General features: G+C 36.7%; 2 protein-coding genes and 1 long non-coding RNA gene across 3 annotated transcripts in view; 1 reads left to right on the top strand and 2 right to left on the bottom strand.

Moving 5' to 3' along the window:
- LOC138185787 (metabotropic glutamate receptor 1-like) overlaps positions 1 to 5,241 on the bottom strand; it is a 50,044-nt gene extending 44,803 nt beyond the window's left edge. Inside the window, exon 1 of the mRNA XM_069124984.1 lies at positions 4,726 to 5,241. The gene's annotated coding sequence lies outside the window, so the exon portion shown is untranslated. The remainder of the gene's footprint in view (positions 1 to 4,725) is intronic.
- Positions 1 to 20,678, bottom strand: part of Glurb (metabotropic glutamate receptor B) — a 323,110-nt gene that overhangs the window by 132,878 nt on the left and 169,554 nt on the right. The window lies entirely within an intron of this gene.
- Positions 1 to 20,678, top strand: part of LOC138185788 (uncharacterized) — a 273,806-nt gene that overhangs the window by 97,345 nt on the left and 155,783 nt on the right. The gene's annotated exons all lie outside the window — the stretch shown is intronic.

The raw sequence follows: 20,678 nt of genomic DNA, 5'->3' as shown, positions 1-20,678 counted from the left end.
ACCTTCAATTTCGTGGTTTAATTGAGCGCCATTCTTTCAAGGTATAACTTATAACGCCTACAGTAATTGTGTTTTGATGAATATTTTGCTAAATGTGATATAAAACTTACAGATGTCAAAATATATTTCCTTCTGAGAAACAGGGAAAAACCAAGGAGGATAATTTTTTTATAAACCCCTTCGATTTTCGTTAGATTTAAGACAAAGATAAGATTTTGGATCAGAAGTCTGAGATCTAATCAATTGATTACACGTATAGTATGGGTCAAGATATAGCGATATATCGTAAATTAGGAAGTGAGGCTGTCTAATATTATTTATAATAATACTACAGTAATATTACTGACCAATTCTGTTCTTCAAGATTTCGAACAATAAAAAGAGTGGTGACTAATGGCTAACAATACTTCCATTACAAGTAAAAAAAGAATTGGATGTTAATTATTATTTTATCAATGTAAAATGAGATGGACAAATTGTAATATAAATATAAATTTTTATTTTAACATACTGTATAGATATGATATATTGACTCTACTAATAATTTTTACTTATCTGATATAGATTTGCTTATTTACTTATGTAGTATCGGGAAAAGGGCCTAATAAACATCGAGTTAACCATGAACAATGTTGCGAGAGCCGAGGCGCCGTCGGGCCCATAAATGTGTCACCGGTCTTTTCAAGTGCATAGTTTCGTAGAAAAGGCCTACGTGACCCTGGCCCCGAGCGTCTGCGGAGCACGTGTGTGGTGGGCCTAGGAAAAGACAAAGGGATGCCAGAACGACCAGAATGCGAGTGGAGAAGTGCAGTGTGAGTTGAGAGGTCACGGAGTGTGAATCGGGAAGTCAAGGCGTGTGTGATAATGATACGTACGACGATATTGTAATCGGTTTTTGTTACTGAGTATTGCTTATTAAACTACACTAAACCCTAATTAAATCATCATTACTTGTCCTTACTCTAAGATCCATAAGTTACTACACTTATATTTCTGACAACTTACTTGTTATGACACATGCGTTAATTTTATATCTGACTGATTTCACGACCTCGCTATATCGTGATCTATATTACCTATAGCCCAAATAATTATAACTTTTACATATCAACGGGATCAAAGGCCAGATTACAAGTAGCACGAAAGGAACAGCGAGATTTTTTGATTGGATAATTTTGCTGGAAAGTTGTGGAACGCGCGGACCAGGCGGTACCAAGACGACGAAAGTTTAAATTGCTTGTGATTTTCATCGGGTCGGTCGCGTCGATAACGACCTGACCCCTCTACGAAACTAATTACAAACTTCGACATGCGGTCTCCTTTCGTGTCTTCCACAGCTCATCGAACTTCCTTTTTCACCGCGTTTATTCCATCGATGTTTCGTCAGAGCATCCCGCTGGTAATTTATTACGAAAGCTAACCTGTTGCACGCAGGATTCGCGAATGTTTCGTTCGTCTTCTCTACGAAATTCATTCTCTGACACGTTATTCCCTCCCATCCTCCCCTTCTCCCGGCCCATGCGTTTTTCGACGATATCTCGCGTTTTTGAAACGCGACAACCATGACCCAACCATCGTAACTCGAACTAGATCGCGTTACCTGTTGCATTTTTCTACTGAAGAAACAGCTTTCGGTTGCAGCGGCTGTGGCTAGTCGTGAAACGATCGTAGATTGTCTAGAAAGTTCCTCGACGACGATCGATATCGAGTACCTCCGACGCCTTGCATCGCTTCTAGTCGACGTGTTCCAAGTGGCGCTGTCGTATCTTTCGATGGCCACTTTGTCAGATGCGTACAGGAGGACGGTGTATTGTGGCCATTCGAGGGTTTTCTCTCGAGGATTCACTCGACGTGGAATAATCGAGGTGGCTATTGGATGGAAATAGAGGGGTTGAAATGTGGATTTTCGGAGGACGTTTATTGGAATGGTTGGAGGAATAATCGAGCTGGTTATTGAAAAGAAAACAGAGTTTCGTAGAAGAGGTTTGGCGAAAGGTTGCTGGATTCGTTTTATAAATTGTAATTAGATGGAAAACAGGATTTGGAAGGCGAATTCTGGGAAAAATTTTGGTAGAAGATTAATGGAATACTCGAGCTGGTTATTGAAAAGGAAACAGAGTCAGGAAAGGGAATTTTGAAAAGAATTTTGGTGGTAAGTTGGTAGATTTGTTGTATAAATTATAGTTAGGTGGAAGAAAAAGTTTAAAAGATGGATTTTCGGAGAAACTTTGCTGGTATGGTCGGTAGAATAATTAGGCTGGTTATTGAAAGGAAAAAGTGTTTCAGAGGAAAATTTGTATGGTAAATTGGTAGATTTATAGAATATAAATCATAATGGAATTGGGTTTGAAAGGTGGATTATGGGAAAAAACTTTGCTAAAAAATTAATACAAAAACCGGGTTGATTATTGGGTAGGAAACAGAGTTTAGGAGGTGAATATTAATAAGAACTTTGATAGGAAATTGATAAATGTTTTGTTCATATTAAAAAATGTACTTTCTTGTAGAGTGGAATAATCATTTTCAATCAGGATGATGGGTTGTCCTTGGAAATATCTAAGTTTGCTGTTTAAAGAACGGAATTTGTTACCAAACTGTTTTACCAATTTGTTTCTAAGTAAATAATGCTCGTGTGTGGTCAGACAAGGAGTCGAAACTACATCTGCAATTAAAACTATTCTTTTACAGTTTTATTCTCCGACAGTATATTTCATTACTTTTTTATTAAACGAATTGAAATTTTAATCAAATTATATTTAAAATTAATTTAACAAAAAATTATTGTACTTTTGTCAGTGCATATTTTTTATGGAAAATATAATATTTCGATACTCTTGTCATCTCTCTGTACTGTCTGATACTGTCATCTCGTTAATCGTATAAAAAAATCATCCCTAACAAAAGAACTGGTAATATCATATCACATGAAACGGTTCTTCCTAGTATTTAATGAGCAGTTCAAGAATAGTCATGCACAAGCAGATAGTTAATGAAATCCGTAAATTCGGCTTCAATTCCTGCTGCTGCATTACCGTTAATGGACACCAATAATTATCTAAACATTCTCATGCTTATTTAATATATTTCGCAATTCTGAGGATTGTAATGATTTGCTTTTGTGGAAATAAAATATAAATATTTATATCCTACCACTATTCACTGATCATAAAAAAATTATATCGTTTAATCGAATTAATGTTATGTTACACTTAAATGTAATTTGTCCTGTATCACCGTTTGATTATTGCAGACGAGAAGATCGTGAAAACGATAGGAAATTAAATGAATGATTGTTACTAACATATAGATTCATATCGAAATTCGGAGCATGCATATGATTTTTTAAATTTTTTGTAAAAAATTAAATCATTATGAAATCTCTGATATGGAAACCTATATAACTTTTGGGACTCTCTCATAAAAAGAGTACCGAAAAGTAGCAATTCTCTAAGGAAATTATTTCCCTAAAACCAGTCGGACACAATTTCTCAATAAACCAAAAATATTTTCATTCAACTATAGCATGAATTACGAATAAAATTCTTTTCATTTTTTATTTTTACATGAACGTAAATTATTTTTCCAAAATATATAAGTGAATTATTTAAAAATAAATTATACAGTAAAAACGAATTTCATATTGATAATATACAACATGATATATACGAACAAAGGACTTTTTGAGATAACTCGGCAAATATCTGTGAATAGAATTGATTCGATTATTAACGAACTTGTTTAGGAAGACGAGCACAAAAGAATGGAACTCCTTCGGTGGAAAATAACTGGTTCGCGAGGCGCATCTGTTCGTTCCTACGAGTATGAGACTAATCTTTAAAGCTTATTTACTCGGCTAGGGATGCGCGGTCTGCGCGGTCTGCGCGATTAATAGGCTCGGTTAGCGGTAGTTCGGCGTTTAAACTTGTTTTTTTCCAAGGGAAACATTAATTACGGCGCGAAGGAAATATCAATACAGTACGACTTCGCGCTCTCTTTCCCCCTATTTCTTTGATAATAAAATTTTTAATTAACAAATTTTATACTCTTAACAGTTGAACCACTTACAAATTCCCCGTGAAAAGAAACATTTCTTTCTTTTTCCCTTCAGTTTTACAATCCTTTTCTCTTGACTCGGTAATTGGAAATTATCAACGCGGGGACCTTTTAGAAATTTCCAGGATTCTTTCAATGGCTGCTTCGGGATTATTACACGAACGTGGAAAAGTATATTTCAAAATGGTGTTCTCGTCTTACCCTTCTCGAAATGTATTTACCAGTTCATGATGGAATTGGTTCCTGGATAACGTTCTCGCGTGCGAAACGAGCACCGGCAAATTACAATAAAACCAAGCGGTTGCCGCTTAACGAATGTGATATTTTTCACCGGTCTTCTCTCGTTAAGCTCTATCGCCGAGGAACCCCAGAAGCAATCTTGCAAAGTGGTTCTCGCGTTATTTCATCTGCTAACCGTAATTGTCAGGGAATTATTTTTTTCCTCATTTTCGTTTCCTGTGTTTTTTTCAATGACTCTCGTTAGCCAGCGCGTCCTCTACTTTTTCTCGAGCAGATCGTTAAATCAGAGACTCTTCCTTAGATGTCTAAATCGTATTCTAAATATTTTTTCGAACATTAGTTTCCTAATATATTGAATTTTTCCTAGTGGATCGAACGATTACACCCTCGAATGTGTCATACGATTTAAAAGGATATTTAAATGATGCTTACGTTTCTTCGCGTTGATAGAATTTAGTAACAGAAATTTGACAGAATTCTTCGATAAGACAGAGAAGAAACGTGAAAGCGCGAGAAACGTGGGTTTGATCCTTCCGTCCACCTGTTTGATTCTTCTTACACATTTCTTTAGCCACAGTTACGACACCGCGATATACGATATCCTATGTTTTCCATCCAGTGGAGTCTTCAATTTCAAACAGTTTCTCGATTTATGCTTATAAAATTCTCACAATAAAACGAAATAAAAATTCCGTACTTTCCACGAAGGGATAGTCAATGTTCTGAAAGTTTCTTAAATTCTTACAACGGTTGAATCACAATGAAACGAAGCCGCAAACGCGAGCTGGCATAGAAGAGAATCTCTAGTGACGGTGGTTTCAGTTCCGTTGAGATAGCTGATACTTCTCTGTCATGATTTCACGACTTTCCGACATCGTGTCACAGAAAGCCGCTCGAGTAGTAGGAGCACGCGCGCGCGGCTCCGTGCCGTAGCAGCTACTGACTGGCTGTGCGACTGCATCAACACTACCGTCCTGTGAAACGTATCAACCCTCCACCACCCTCTACAATCCCCGTTTGCTTCGTTCCCTACTACCCTACCTTTCTCTTGCTTCTCCCTCCAAACCGTCATCTCGTGTTTCACGCCTGCTATTATCCGAAGGCCTCTCTGTTTCTTTCATTGTCTTACCAGCAGCCGCTTAAATCGTAGATCACGATTCCTTTCCTAGGTTAGAGAGAAAAATAAACGTGCTAGTAATAAAAATACAGAAGAGTGGAAAGGTTGAATTTCCTTTATTGTTTTTCCCAGAAAAAGTCTCGAAGACTGGTTCATTCGTCTGCTGACTACCATCCTTAATCTTTTAAGAAGTACTTCGATAGATTATTGTCGTCGAACGTTAGAAGCTAATCCTGCGATGGCCAGAATTGCGAATAAGGAACTGCTGTGCTGAAGAGGTAAAAATGAAGGAGGATGTGGAAAAAAAGTAATGAGAACGAGAGTGCCTTTTATTCATTTCTCGAACAATCCCTCGGGGGACCGGATGTGTTGGTCATAAGGGTGAAATAGGCCATTGATAGGATCTAGTCTACTTTGCTTCTCCTCTGCCTGAGGATTTTTTTACATTGGCTTCTTCGCGAAGAAAGTTGGTTTATAGAGATGAGAGTGACGGAAGATGAATTGGAAAATATTAGGAATGAGTGGATAGGGTGAGTTTTCTTTTTGTAAAACAACGCTAGGCAAAATCTGTTAGTGTGATCTTGGTTTCTAACCCTTTGTTCTCAAGTATTCCACATATATTCTACCGCGGTTTATTTACTGGGTCATTCTACCTTAGGTTTACTCTACTTTGCTTTACTCTGTTTTACTTTTTCTTCATTGAAATTTCTTTTTGGATAGTTTGCGAAGAATGTTAGTTTACAGAGGATGAGAGTGGTAAAAGATGAACTGGACTACGTTAGAATATTGGAGTATAACTTAATACGACAAGTTTCTCTTCTACGACATGGTGTTAGACAAAATTTGATACTGTAATCTTGATTTCTAATCCTTTGCACGCTAGTAACCTACACCTAGTCCATTCGAGATGTTTATTTTATCATTTATTTCATTTTACTTTGCTTTATCTGCATTTATAAACTTCTCTAGAATAATTCGCGGAGGATAATCTTCCATCTAACTAATAATTTATCTTTTTCAGCATTGTATTGGGTTGTCCGAAAAGTTTCTTTCGTTTTATGAGGAAATAATAGACGTTTTTTGTTTTATATTCTTTTGCCGAATTACGTACGATCCATTTTGTTCTGCTGAGATAAACATCGCGACATTTCACAGACTTGGTTTCACGTTTGTATGAAGGTGCACTGTTGTGAAAAATAAGTTTGCGAAAGAAAGACGGTTTTCAGACAACCTAATATAATGTTTTATTGTTGTTCTAGCATGCTCAATAATGTAAACTATAAATTTTGTCAAATATATAAATGAATATATCGTGAATAAATAAAGCTATAAACGAATGAATATACAATTCTCTATATTTGTATATATTTGGATAAAATCATAGGTGTACAAGTAATAGGTGTATGAGTAAAATTTAGCAACAGAACTTTCTAATAAGCCTAATGAATTTCTAGGATCTCATTGAAAATATAAGTCTTCGGATTTAACGCAGTTTAGTTATATATGTATATCGTACACCAGTATATCAGTATGTAGTATGTTTTGTTCGAGGAAATGACGGAACTCTGCGCTTTACTGTTTCGAAGTTGGTAATGTATCGAGTTCTCATGAAATTCGGGCATCGAAGTTAACCGGTCTCGCGTACCGATACTCGGGATCCAGTTCTCGAAATAGGAACTATCCGTGAGCGCAAAACTGACGGCAGGCGTCCAATTATAGGGGTGGGTGAATCGTTTAGCTGTGTCAGGAAGACGCGCTATTGTTGAGATAGTTCGAAATCTAAGAGCACACGCACGCTACACCTTTCAGTCGCCGTCGATCTAGAACAATCGAAGTTCTCCGGTTGATCTAATGAAACTTCCCTCCCGGCGATATATATATACCTGCATTTACCGAGATTAGATGCGAACTTCTCTTCTAGTTTTATTACCTGAAACTCTGTCTACTCTTTTTCTCTCTCGTTTTATCCTTTCTTATACCATTTTTCTTTTTTAATAGCAAGATCAATCGGGTGATTTTGACCCACTAACGAATCGGATGAATAGGCTTCGATTTTCAATACTTTAATCGTTTTTCATACTTAGTTTGCTAGAGAAAAGAATAAAAAGATATGTTTCTTACGTTTTGAAGATTTGGAAGCTATTTTGAAATTGGTACAAATTTTTATGTTCACTACCAGATACGATAAGTTGCAAGTGTTTGACTTTCGAAGGAAGATAGATGTTTTTTTGAATTTTATTTAAAAAGATAGTAGGTGACTTGTCAGTGATTATTTCCATTTGTTACTCGATCATTTTAAAGTTTTAAATCCGTTCCATTACAGGATCAAAAATTAATCACCACGAAATAATTCTAAATATGATGGGTATCGTTCCTGCAGATTTAATTTGATATCTTATATTATAAATAAAAATATAGTGATGAATTAAAAGTAGGCAATCAATGACTAACTAAATTATTACGTTTGAAATATTGATTTTCACAATAACAATTCAATTCATCTTTCCCAGTTAATCAACATTTTTTATCGTATTGGACACAGTCATGTATTCTGATATTTTTTATTATCGCGTCACATATGCATTACTATATCTTTCCATACAGCTTATGTATTAATCTTTCTTGTATTCGCCACTGTATAATAAAAGTATACATGACAGAAATATTAATATAATTTTCTTTGCAATTCTCTCGATTAGTCATTCTTCCCACTCATATCGAAAAAAGTGGAGAATTTCGATTCGATTTTCACTTGGGACGTATTTCTCCGATAAAATTCACTCGATGAAGGAAAGTGACATTTTAAAAATATTGTGGTGAAAAGACGTCAGTCGAGTTTCCATATTTAAACGCCTCTTCGAATTTAGTTCTTTCCCTTCGTTCGCCAGTTATTTCTCTTTTTCGTAAAATTCTAACACATTCGAAGCTATGAAAATATGAATGCTCTTGACAGAATTTCAAAAACAAGTCTAACATTTACGTTATTGTACTTACAATAATTGTAAAAAGGAATAAAAGAATCTTTAATACTTTAATCGCTTTTTCCATGTATTTTTTAAATATACATTTCATACATATTTTCGGGTCAGAAGATATTTTTATTTCCCGCATACACATTTTTCAGGAAACTATTTCCGTGATAAACCTTCTGTCAGAACATGAAAAAGAGATAGAAAAAATAGAAAGAAGAAACGAGTAATTCAATGCAGCAAATTTCTTTCTCTAATTTCTATTTAATGAAAGTTTAAGATCGATTTCCTTGTCGGAAAATGAATCCTCGTAAAGAAGTCGGAAGTTTTTCGTATCATAAAGCCAGTTACACGGTTCTTCTAATCATTTCACGTCTAAAAGATTGCATAAAAGATGAATCTCTGTAAGAATGTGCAGGGTACTTGATAGATAAATCTCAATAAAATATATTACGCCTTTTCTTTGTTTCTCGTTTTGCTATATATTTAAACAAAATCCTTTTCATTTAAATTTAGTGTATTACCAATTCTGAATGTTATATTTTCATAGATAGAAATACGGTGGCTACAAGAAGAATTTGTATCCTTGTATCCTTATCTTTAAATGAATAATTTTTTTATTAGATTTTACGTTTCATTTTGATAGTATTAGAATTTAATATGGACTTAATTACTTAGCATGGAAATGTCGTAACAAATAATATAATGGATTAAAAATGATTTTTGTAACACTGTGTATAGTGCCTGAAAATTACTTTTGTCATGTATCAGAATAATTTTAAAACATAAAATAATTTTATAAACTATCCACAAACATTTTCGATCACCTTTCTACAGATTTGTCATATTAAAAATATTTTGAAAGTAATACATTTAGAGACACCCTTTATATTTTGTTATTTAAATATTAAGCGATAGCCATATCACTTTCCCTTTTATTCTCTCTCTTTCTATCTCCCTTTATCTTCCTCTCTCGATTTAATTAAGTTGGGAATTGGTACAGTCTTTTACCTTCAACCGCGAAAATGTGTTTTCCCGTAACGAACGATTCGCTTTTAAAAATCCTTCTGACAGCTCGGTGACAGTCATGACGAACAATCAAGTTTTTTACTCGAGTCGATAAATTGATTTGTCACTCCCTCTCCGATATATCTCTTTTTTCTCTCTGAACGTTTGTCTTCTTTTTCTATTCACTTTTTTTAATGTAATTTAATCGCGCTTATCGCGTTGAAAAAAGTTTGAAGGAAAATGAGCGCAAGTGGTGCGCCTCGAAATTTGTAAATTAGCATCGTAGAAAATATCATAACTGTGTTATTCGGGTACTATACAGCATCGGTGGTATCGATTTTCGACGACAGAAAACTGCACTTTCCTATATTACATTTCCTTGTTATATGCGTACGGAAAGAAAATTGTTCCGTAGGCAGTTTGACTTTCTTCTTTTTAACCTTTTTGTGTTACCTTCCGTTTGTATGACTTGGAAATAGATAGAGTTTCCTGAAATTGAAGTTACCTCGAACTTTAGATAGTTGGAGTTTTCACGATACGTCCGTTATCGAGACTCTAACTAAAAGACTCTAATACTAGAACTGCAGTGATCTTAATAAGCAGATCGTAATCTTTTTACGAATTTAAGGAACGAACTTAATTTAGGAATATAAAAATTTAATTCGAGAATTTCATAAATTTGTAATTTTTCATAGAAATTCCTCAAATTTACAGTGCTGCATTTCTAAAAATTTGAATGACCCTTTGTGTAGCGGCACAGGATTCAACGAAAGATTCGAATCGGGAGAAACTCATATTGAGTGCCAACGTTGTTTTGGTTTGGTAGGTTTAAAGGTAAACAAATGCCAGACAAAATATTATCGCTGTTATTCGCGATCGTCAACCGGAGTTACATTTGAACTGTTTGTAATACCGCCGGTCGATACAAATAGACGAAATGCTCTCTAGCACAATTATTATAGCGAGTCATACAGTCAAATAGCGTGCATGGAGTTGAACAGTAGCATTGAATGAGCGACGACTACACCCGGTATACACTATCTCTGTACTTGTATTTAAAGTGATTTTAATATACACTGACTATTACAATTTTATCACTCGTTTTTTTAATAAACCAACACGTATAACAATCCACCTCATCCGTAAAATATATTTTTATTTTCCTCTAATTTTGAGATATCCGTTTGTTAAATCTTTTTTTCCCCGAAATGTAAATATTTATGTTTCCGTGTTTTAATCTTCGATGGTTGTAGCGTTATATTTATAGCAATAGTAATTCATCTACAGTAAGGAATTATTGGTCAGCTTCTAAGTGACGTATACAGCAAGCTTACGCGATGAATACCTGCAACTCCACTGCATCTGGTTTCTGTGAAATTTAGGATACTGACCACACATTCCTCACTGGTACCCCTACATTTCCTATTCGTACATATTGCTTTCCTACAATGTCTTACTTAAGAATATTTATTAATCTTTATAATTATTTATAATTGATATCATATTATTTTCAAACATTGCAATTGGTAAAATTTATTAATTAAATAGTGATTGATAAAAATGTTTATAAAACTTCATGCCCATCTTTAATTTATTTTATCTCAACGATTGTCAATCTTTTAACTTCTACAAGATAGAGAAAATCGTTGAGTTGTAAGGTATAAATTATAACAACTTGCAAACATTGTAAAAATATTTTAAGATTAACTTTTATAATATTTACTCCTCAGCGTCGAAAATAAGAGAAACTTGAAAATGTTTAACAATTAAGTTATACGCATCCTGCTATGCCAATTTCTCTTACATTAGGAAATCAATTAGTAATGCAGTTAAAAGATTTTGAGTTTATTGCTGGAGAGGATTTAGTTATTGGGATTTTTCGACGAAAAGGAAAGCAAAGCGTATATAGTCAGACACGGTGGACAATTTATGTATGTATATATAGTATTGTATTGTATAATATATAAATCGCTTCTGGTTTGAACATGTAAAATTTTCACAACGTTATGCATACTTAATAATAATTCGATACAACTTATGTATGTAGTATCGTGAGTGAGAGGCCTGGGAGTTGGCGGGTGAACCGCGTGAAGTGTCGCGAGAGCCGAGGCGTTAGGCGTTTGTTTTTTCTATCGCGTAGTTTTGGAAAGAGTAGGCCTACGTGATCTTGCCCACGAGCGGTTGCCAAGCGACGGAAAAGAGGGGGAATCAGGAGTCAGTTGTTGGCGAGTGGCGTTACCGAGAGAGTGTGGATGGCAGTTTGTAAAAAGTCGAGTCGTTATCTAATTATTTAATTGTGCTGTTTTCTGTATGTTTGGTGTGAATAGTTCAGGTTGAGCTACAATCGTCTTTTCTGTCAAATCAACATCTGTATCATCCATTCCTTGTAAATATATTATATCACGATATTACATTTTTTGGGGGCTCGTCCGGGATTGGACAAGACAGAAAACGAAACGTTTTAACAGAGCTATTCGCGCTAGTTGTGAGTTTACCGGTACGCGGTGCGGTAAAAGACGATATCGTTGACTATTTAAGTTGGTGTAGTGTGAAAAAATGGCTAACGTCGGGGACGAACGATTGTCGGGTGAAGAAGGTTCGACGCTGGAGGAGCTGAGAAGTAAGCTCGCGCGAATGAACCTCCCTATATCGGGCGCGAGGTCAGTGCTGATTGCGAGGCTGAATCGGGCGTGTAGGGCTGGACAATCGTATCCTAAGGGAGCGACGGGCGGTGAAGAGCCAACCGGTCAACGAGATTTAGAAAATGTACAGAGAGCTGAGCGTGATTGTAACGAAGACGAAAATGTTGAGAAAATGAATACGAAGGAGTTGAAAGAGCGCCTTGCTAGTTTGGGTTTAAAAACGACGGGGAGAAAAGCAGAATTACGCGCACGACTACAAGCGGCCATGGACGGTAACGATGTTTCGTCGGAAGAAGAAAGCGACGACGAAAGTGAGGACGAAGATGACAAAAAATACGCAAGAAGACACAAGAGAGGTACGCGAAGGGTGTATCAGGACCGTGATGAATATTGTCGAAGGGCATGTGTTGGTTCGACACTGAGTTTCAGAGACGTCGAAGATGCATTAGAGTCGTTTAGTGGCAACAAAGGTGAAAATGTCGAACGATGGTTCGAGTCGTTCGAGGAAGTCGCTGATACGTGCATGTGGTCGGATGGACAGAAGACAGTCTACGCGAGGAAGCTGCTGAAGGGATCAGCGAAAATATTCGCGAGCTTCGAGTGTCACGCCAGGACTTGGCATGAGTTGAAGAGGGGGCTAGTGAAAGAATTTTCGAGGAAAGTTAACAGTAGGCAGGTACATCAGAAACTTGAAGAAACAAAAAAGGAGAGTGATGAAGCATGTTTGGCTTACATGTACCGCATGCTCGAAATAGCCAGCCATGTGGACATAGAGGAGGAAGCAAAGGTGGAATACATAGTGGATGGAATAATAGACGACGAGAGAAATAAGGCTATATTATACGGCGCTACGTCAATCAAAGAATTGAGGAAGAGGTTAGTGATGTACGAAGAGCAGAAGAGTCGCAGAGTAAAGTCGATCGTGAAGCCGGCTAAAACCGAGAAGAAGGAGAAGCTCAGTCAATCTGCAGATGTAATGAAGAAAAGAAGATGCTTCATTTGTGGTAGTGAGGATCATCTAAGTGTTAAGTGTCCGGAGAGAGGAAAAGGTGTTAGGTGTTTCGAGTGCGGCGGATTTGGACATGTTGCAGCGAGGTGTACGGCGCGACCGAAAGAGACCTGCGTAGTGTCAAGATCCGAGAAGGGGAAGTATATGAAGGAAGTGATGATAGATGATTGTAGGTTTGTGGCATTAGTGGATACGGGTAGTGATCTCACATTCATTCGATCAGACGAGTATGCGAGGTTAGGGTCACCACCGCTAGGTAAATGTAAACTTAAGTTCGACGGTCTTAGTTCCGCTGGCAATGAGACCTGGGGTGAATTCACCAAGGTAATGTTGGTTGATGGGTATAAACTGCCAATCACTTTACACGTTGTTTCGAACAAAATATTGACGAAACACGGCATGTTGTTGGGCACTGATTTTCTGGATCAGGTAGAATTACGGGTTAAGCGAGGCGAAGTGACTTTCTTGCGGCTTGACGAACAGACTAACAAAGACGTGCCGGATATATTTAGAATCAACGCGATAGAACAGACTGATGAAATAGACCTAACACACGTGCAGGAACCGCATTATCGGGAAGCAATTCGCGATATCATTAAGGGGTATAAGCCGGAGAAAAAGCGGGACGTTGGGATAACGGCAAAAATCGTGTTAAAGAGTGACAAACCTGTGGTTCGAAGGCCGCGAAGATTGGCACCTTCGGAGAAAAAAGAGGTGGACGAGTTGATGGAATTATGGAAGCAGGAGGAGGAGAAGGCTCAAGTTAAACGGAAGAAAGAAGCTGTTGAGAAAGAAGAACGGGAGAAACGTGAAAAAGAGCGACGAGACAGGCGTGATGGCAGTAGCACTAAAGACGATCAAGACGGCGATCTTGGTAGTCCCACGTCTCATAAAGGTCGCAGTAGTAGTACCGGAAGTAGTAGAAGAGACAAAAGGCGGTCTAAATCTAGATCTAAGGAACGAGAGAGGGATCGTCAGAGAAGCGACAGAGATCGTGATAGAGATAGAGATCGAGAAAGAGATAGAGAAAGAGAAAGAGAAAGAGACCGTGACCCCGAAAGAGAGCGTGAAAGAGAACGTGAAAGAGATAGAGAAAGGGAAAGGGACAGGGAACGAGAAAGAGAACGTGAAAGAGAAGAAGCAAGGAAAACTGAAAGAGAAATTATGCGTGAAAGGGAGGAAGAGGAAGAGGCGAAGGAGAGGAAAAAGAACGAAAGAAGAGCGAGAGAAAAAGAAGCAGCTTATCAAGAGCGTTTGAGAGCATGGGAGACGCGGGAACGTCGCAAACAAAAGGAATATGAGAAAGAAGCGGAGAAACGCAGAGCAAAACGGGAAGCGAGAGAAAGGGAAGCAAAACGCATCAGATGACAGCGAGATAGAAGGCAACATCTGAGGGCAGATGTTATTGCAGGATGGCCGAGTGTAGTATCGTGAGTGAGAGGCCTGGGAGTTGGCGGGTGAACCGCGTGAAGTGTCGCGAGAGCCGAGGCGTTAGGCGTTTGTTTTTTCTATCGCGTAGTTTTGGAAAGAGTAGGCCTACGTGATCTTGCCCACGAGCGGTTGCCAAGCGACGGAAAAGAGGGGGAATCAGGAGTCAGTTGTTGGCGAGTGGCGTTACCGAGAGAGTGTGGATGGCAGTTTGTAAAAAGTCGAGTCGTTATCTAATTATTTAATTGTGCTGTTTTCTGTATGTTTGGTGTGAATAGTTCAGGTTGAGCTACAATCGTCTTTTCTGTCAAATCAACATCTGTATCATCCATTCCTTGTAAATATATTATATCACGATATTACATGTATAATTCGAAATCTTGTTTTTCTGTAAAGCAGCAGTTATAATTAATCACAGTTGCTTGCATTGATCTGATATCTACTTTGTTACTAATCACAGTTATTATTATCACCATAACATCAAAATCATTCACACTGTTGAACATTTTTTTCCACCATAAAATTTATCTTACTCGAATCATTCTAAAAGATTTAGAAACCATCGTGTCTCAGTTAACGTGTTAATGTACCTAAAGTAATTGAACCTAACTAATTACTATGTAAATGCTATTAAAAATACAATGGCGTTCAGATATTCTTTGTAGCCGCTGTATATTCGTTAAAATGAATCGTTTGACAAACAAATTCGTAATCCCTGAATCGAATTTAACTTGGTTAAGCCTAACACGTGTACATACATAGCTGTAACGTAATAAATAAGAAAGGCAATTATACCGTATCGTGGTCTGCCACGATTTACAACCTAATAGCGGTTGTAATAAATATCGCGTAACAATGTTGGCCATCGTGGTTGGCAGTTGGGAACGAGCGTAAAAGACGACCGACATTATTATCTGGATTGCTTCGCGAAGCATCCAAGGGCTGTCGCCCCTTTCTTCCCTCTGCCTTTCTCGCTCCAAGGAAACCATCCCTCCAGAGAATCATGGAAGTGATAACTAAGTATATTGGAAAAAGCTTCTTCGGGTAGTTGGCGTCAACTGTGTCCAAACTAACCTTTTATAGATACTTTGTCGGAAGTTTCAAGAAATTCAGTACTTAGTTCGAGATCATTTGAGGTTAAGGTCAGTTCGTAATGGGAATTAATCGAAAACGTATCGATATTTGATGGCTGGTTAAGTTTTGCTCTAGAAGGGCTGCCGAGTGGTTAGTAATCGAACAGAGTGAAGGGAAATTAATAGTGCTTCTTGTTGATTTTATCAACAATCTGTCGAAGAGTGTTTAAGCAAATTGTCAGATGGAGTGTAAACGAATTAAAGGATTAATAGTTGACGAAGGCATCAAGCGAAGTTTCAAAGTGGAAATTGAAACTGGATCTCCAGTAACGCTTGTGTTAAAGAACTTTTTTACGGCCTGCGATATTTGCTTTGAAATATGCCTCCGTTTTTCTTTTTTATTTTACTGTTCCGTCGTACGGTTCTTTCAAGGAAAGTAATTTCCTTGAAACCGCTTTCTCAACGCGTAGTATAGCTTACTATAAACAAGGCCTCTAATTATTTCTGTGGTTAAATTGGTCAATTATCTCGCACTATCAAATTGTTAACATAATTGTATCGTATCTCATTGCGATATTTGCGTCGCAATAATATTCACGTGTTCGAAGAGAGAAACTCAAATGGAATAGACTCGCATGGAATATTGTTAATTTCATCCCGATGAAAAATTTCTCGCAATAATCAATTGCACAATGAATTGCAACAATAAAATATCTTCGTATTGTATAATTCATTTTGGTTGCTATAAAAATAAAATGTTACTTTTTCCACATGATTAGTATCCATCAATTTTACGGAAAATATTTATGATTTATATTTTATATTTATCTACACAATAAGTATGTTGTTATAATTATGACCCATATTTTCCTTTTACATTTTATATTTTCACAAATTTATTAGCATGTGAAAGACGTCACATTTGCATGGCGACTGTAAATTCTATTAAACTCCAAACAATTTTACAAATATTTTTCGTAAAAGAGAAAAAGAAAGGGAAGAATAATTTTTATGTTCATGTTTGATACGTAATGACTACGAATAGAAAGGCGAGTGACATACGAACAAAAGTAGGACTAGCAACCCTATTCGTTAAGGTCGGCCAGAAAATCTGTTCCGGACACGTTAGAAATCGGCTCGCATTCACGCCGCCGGAGGAAAATAGATTAGACATGTTTTTACGTAGTTACTTAGGAGATCCGTAGAGAATGAGGAGAACTGCCTTCGGAAATTCGTGCCGGAAGACCTGCGCTTTGCCGATAAATTTTCGCAATAGAGGGCGGAGATAAGGGCGTTGTTAACCGGCCGGAGAGTACCGTGTAATCGTGCGTGATTCGTGAAGAAAACTCAGATCTTTTTGTGGAAATCCTTCCTTCCCTTAATCGTACAACTGATCTAGGGTTTTTCGAGTTGCTAACTTGACCTTTTTCACGTAAAAAGTTAAGCTTTTTCATTGCCGATACTCTTGTGTTCTTAGCCTTCATCGAGCATTAATAAAATTTGTAACCAATAAATTGATAATAAAACACATTCAGACACTTTGTTCTTGATTTTTAGTTGCTGACACTTCACTCTGTCTCTGATTAATTGATAATTCCCTGATTTTAATTTGTCATTCATGTACGCATTTTTCACAAGCATTGAAACTTGCACCTGTATATTCTTCCTTTGTTTCTTAAAACTAAATTGCTGTGAATTTTTCATTCATACTATAATCTCAGATACTGATAACGTTTCACATCGAGTTTCATAAATATTTTTCTATCGCTTGAATTCTGTTCCATAGCTTCTTCAGCCATTCGATAAAAATCTATCGCTCCTTCGTATGAAACGTTGATAGAATAGTAATAATAGTGATTAAGGTAATCGGTATGTTGTACAGGTGCTTTATATGGCTGGGTATCTCGAGAATTACTGATTTAAGTAGTATAGGCGGGTCCCTGGTCAAACGAGTAGTCTACTGCGTCTTATCGACCATCCTTTCGAAATCCACATTGTGTCTCTTATTTCAGGCCGATTTTCATCTTAACAGACGTATGTTCATACGCTCTTACAAACTTTAGATAGAAGTTCTTAAATAGAAGAAACTTATTTCTCAAACTAGTTGCAAAATTGTTAGATTCCGTGTTAATCAAAATCCGTAGTTAATCTTTGTATCTAGTTACATTGTTATCTTGTGATGGAATTAAAAATCTTTTATCGCGAATTTGTTAGAAAAAGAAATAAAGATAATAATAATTTGTAAATTTCTATATTCCCCTTTTTAATAGAAGCGATCGTCGGACACGTCGGATAAAATTAAGAATCTCCCGATGGAGTGGTTAGAAATTTCTGCCGGCCTTGAGATTCAACGAAGAGTCATTTGCCATGGAATTGCGTGCTCGCTGGTACGATTTCTATAATACACCCGTGAGATAACTCCAGTCGTTAAGCTGTCAACCGTGAATATCTAGTAATCGACTTCCATTCAGTCCGCTTCCTGACGGTTTTCGACACCTTCTCTTAGACTTTAGCCACTCCTTCAATAATTATCAGTCCTCTTTAGACGAAATTCATCTCGAAATTAAACATTGATCGTTACATTCATAATATCTACTGTTTCAACCATTCTTTGACGGATGCATTAATTACTAACATATTTGATATAATACCTCATCGACCTCGTTAATCCTTTATGGAAGAATATTTACATTATTCAAATGTCAAAGGATCTGGTGTAATAATTACATTTTATTCATTATATATTTGTTTTCCTCCATCGTTTACAGTGTGCAATATTAAATGATATAAATTGTACGAAGATAGTTCAATTTCGAGTAAAGGTCAGGAGAAAAATAGCCATTGCCGAGGGAAGAAGTTGAACTTCTGTAGTTCACGTCACTATCACTATTCAGAATCAATTATTCATAATAATGAAAATTCACGACTCGGATGGTCCTTCGGACTTAAGCGCTATTCAATTGTGCAATGACCACGGTTACGAAGAATCATTTTGAAATTAGTCGAATTGATCAATCTCCTGATCTTAACGCGAATAATTATTAGACTGTAGATTTTTATATAAATTCATATTCTTACAAATGTGACTAAAGAAATGCAATCTAATTAAAAATTTGTTTCACATTATAGATGTTATAACCAGACGTTTGCTTGGGAAATTTTATATATTTTTGTAATAATAATAACTACAAGTTTCTAATAATTACCAAATATAAAAATACGTGAACATCTGCAATCCAATAGCGATCGAGAACTTCGTTACCAAAAAAAAACGGAAAATAGTTAAACTCGATGTAGAGAATGAAAGTAAAATATGGTAGATTCGTAATAGATCGAAGGAGAAGGTCGTAGATTTGACCTCGTTCGAGAGCTACAACTTACTTATTGTCCCTATCAATATCCGGTGATAGTTGCCAATACTTTTTACAGTGGGATTCACTGCTAGTTTCTATAAAAGGATTTTTTCCCCGATATCACGTTTAGGTAGGATCCGGTGGGAACAGAACCGAGCCACACAGAGATCTCAGCTTTAAAATTTGAAAATCTAATTTCATCCGAGCGAGGATTTTGACCGGGAATGCTCCTTTCCCTCTACGTTCCTTTTTGCTCGAAGTAACCATCCAATATTCCTTGATTTTTCTGGATATTTGCACGCGCGAATCTACGAGAATAAAAACTGGGCGTGTTTCCGCGGTCGAAAGGGGAAAAAGTTTGGGAAAAAGGATGTTCCGATATTAAGTGGAACCAGCGAAGGGAAGAACTCACTCGATGAGATTCGTTTCTAGGTTTTTACTAAAACTTGTACCGCTTCTCTCGGGATTTCGTTCCGTTGATGTGTTAAATCTTACGAAAGTTGATCTCGATCTCATGTATGCACTTTTCGATCTTATTTCGGAAGAAAAAGATGAGTCTAAAGTATAAATACGTCACCCATCAGTCTCATGGTACCAAACTTATCTTTTTATTTGACTTTATATTTAACTTTGAGTAGAACGAAATATTTGAAATATTCATGATATTGGAATATAATATTCGGAACACCGAAGATCGTCACAATATTAGAATATCTTTTGTTTCGCCAATTATACCCAGCTACTGTTAAACTGATTTACTATCTTCGAATTTAACAAGTTATCTTCATTTTCAATCCACTTGTATTAAAATTTCCCTATTTATTTGCAACGCAATATTAAAATCAAGAAATGAACAAGAGTATAGAAAAAGCTTGTGGTTCTTTAGGTTTCAATGGTAGCTTTATTAGTATCTTGCGCTTTGTTCCAGCATTTAGCGAACATTCCAGTTCACTTCTTCGAAGCAGGCCTGTAAAACGCGTTGCCTTGTTTCAGCTCTGAAGAAGTGAATAGAAATGTTCATAGAATATTGGAACGTACACAATTGACTAATAAAAGTACGATTAAAACCCAAAAGTGAATACTCATAAATATGTCATTTAGCTATCGTGAAAGTTTAAAATCTAAAAATTGAATACTTCTAAATGTAAATTAGAACAGTTATCGCATCTTTCTCCTATAACCTTCAAACAAAAAATGTAACTTATTGTGTTCTTCTCCTTTAGTCTTCGTCGTATATTTAGTCTCCTTTAGTCGTATATTGTCACACATAATGGTATATAACACCCAGTACATTTCGTTTTCACAATAGAATTGTATTACAGTTTGTAGGACGGTTTATTGTTAGCTCGTTACAACCGCTTGACGAAGCTTTCCTTTCGGTACACTTGACCGGGGGATAAAAATTCTGAAGAAAGTTAGCCGGTCTTTTAATGACTGGAGAGGATTTCGCAAGGGACGGGTATAAAGAACAAGGCGCGTATCCTGAGGTCGTCCCAGAACACGTTGCCTGCGAGTTTATTAAGAAGAGCGTTCGCTTCTTATCCCCTGATACTGTAAGTGAATATTATCCTTTACAACAGCCAAAGACCGGTATATTTACACGATGAGAAAAGTCTACAGGGTTATTTTTTTCACAAACGGGCCACAAACTCGCGAGTAATTACACCCTTTCGCTCTTCTCTCCCTTAATCTGTCCCACCCTCTTTCGCTTTTAGATATTCCGTGTCCGTTTGTAAAAGACTTGAAAATCAAATATCTGCACCTGTGAAGCTTCTCATAGAAAAGG

The sequence above is a fragment of the Bombus flavifrons genome, chromosome 12, assembly GCF_040668555.2.
Source record: "Bombus flavifrons isolate JBK064 chromosome 12, iyBomFlav1_principal, whole genome shotgun sequence".
NCBI classification, from domain to species: Eukaryota; Metazoa; Arthropoda; class Insecta; order Hymenoptera; family Apidae; genus Bombus; species Bombus flavifrons.
This window is presented reverse-complemented; position numbering and strand designations above follow the sequence as displayed.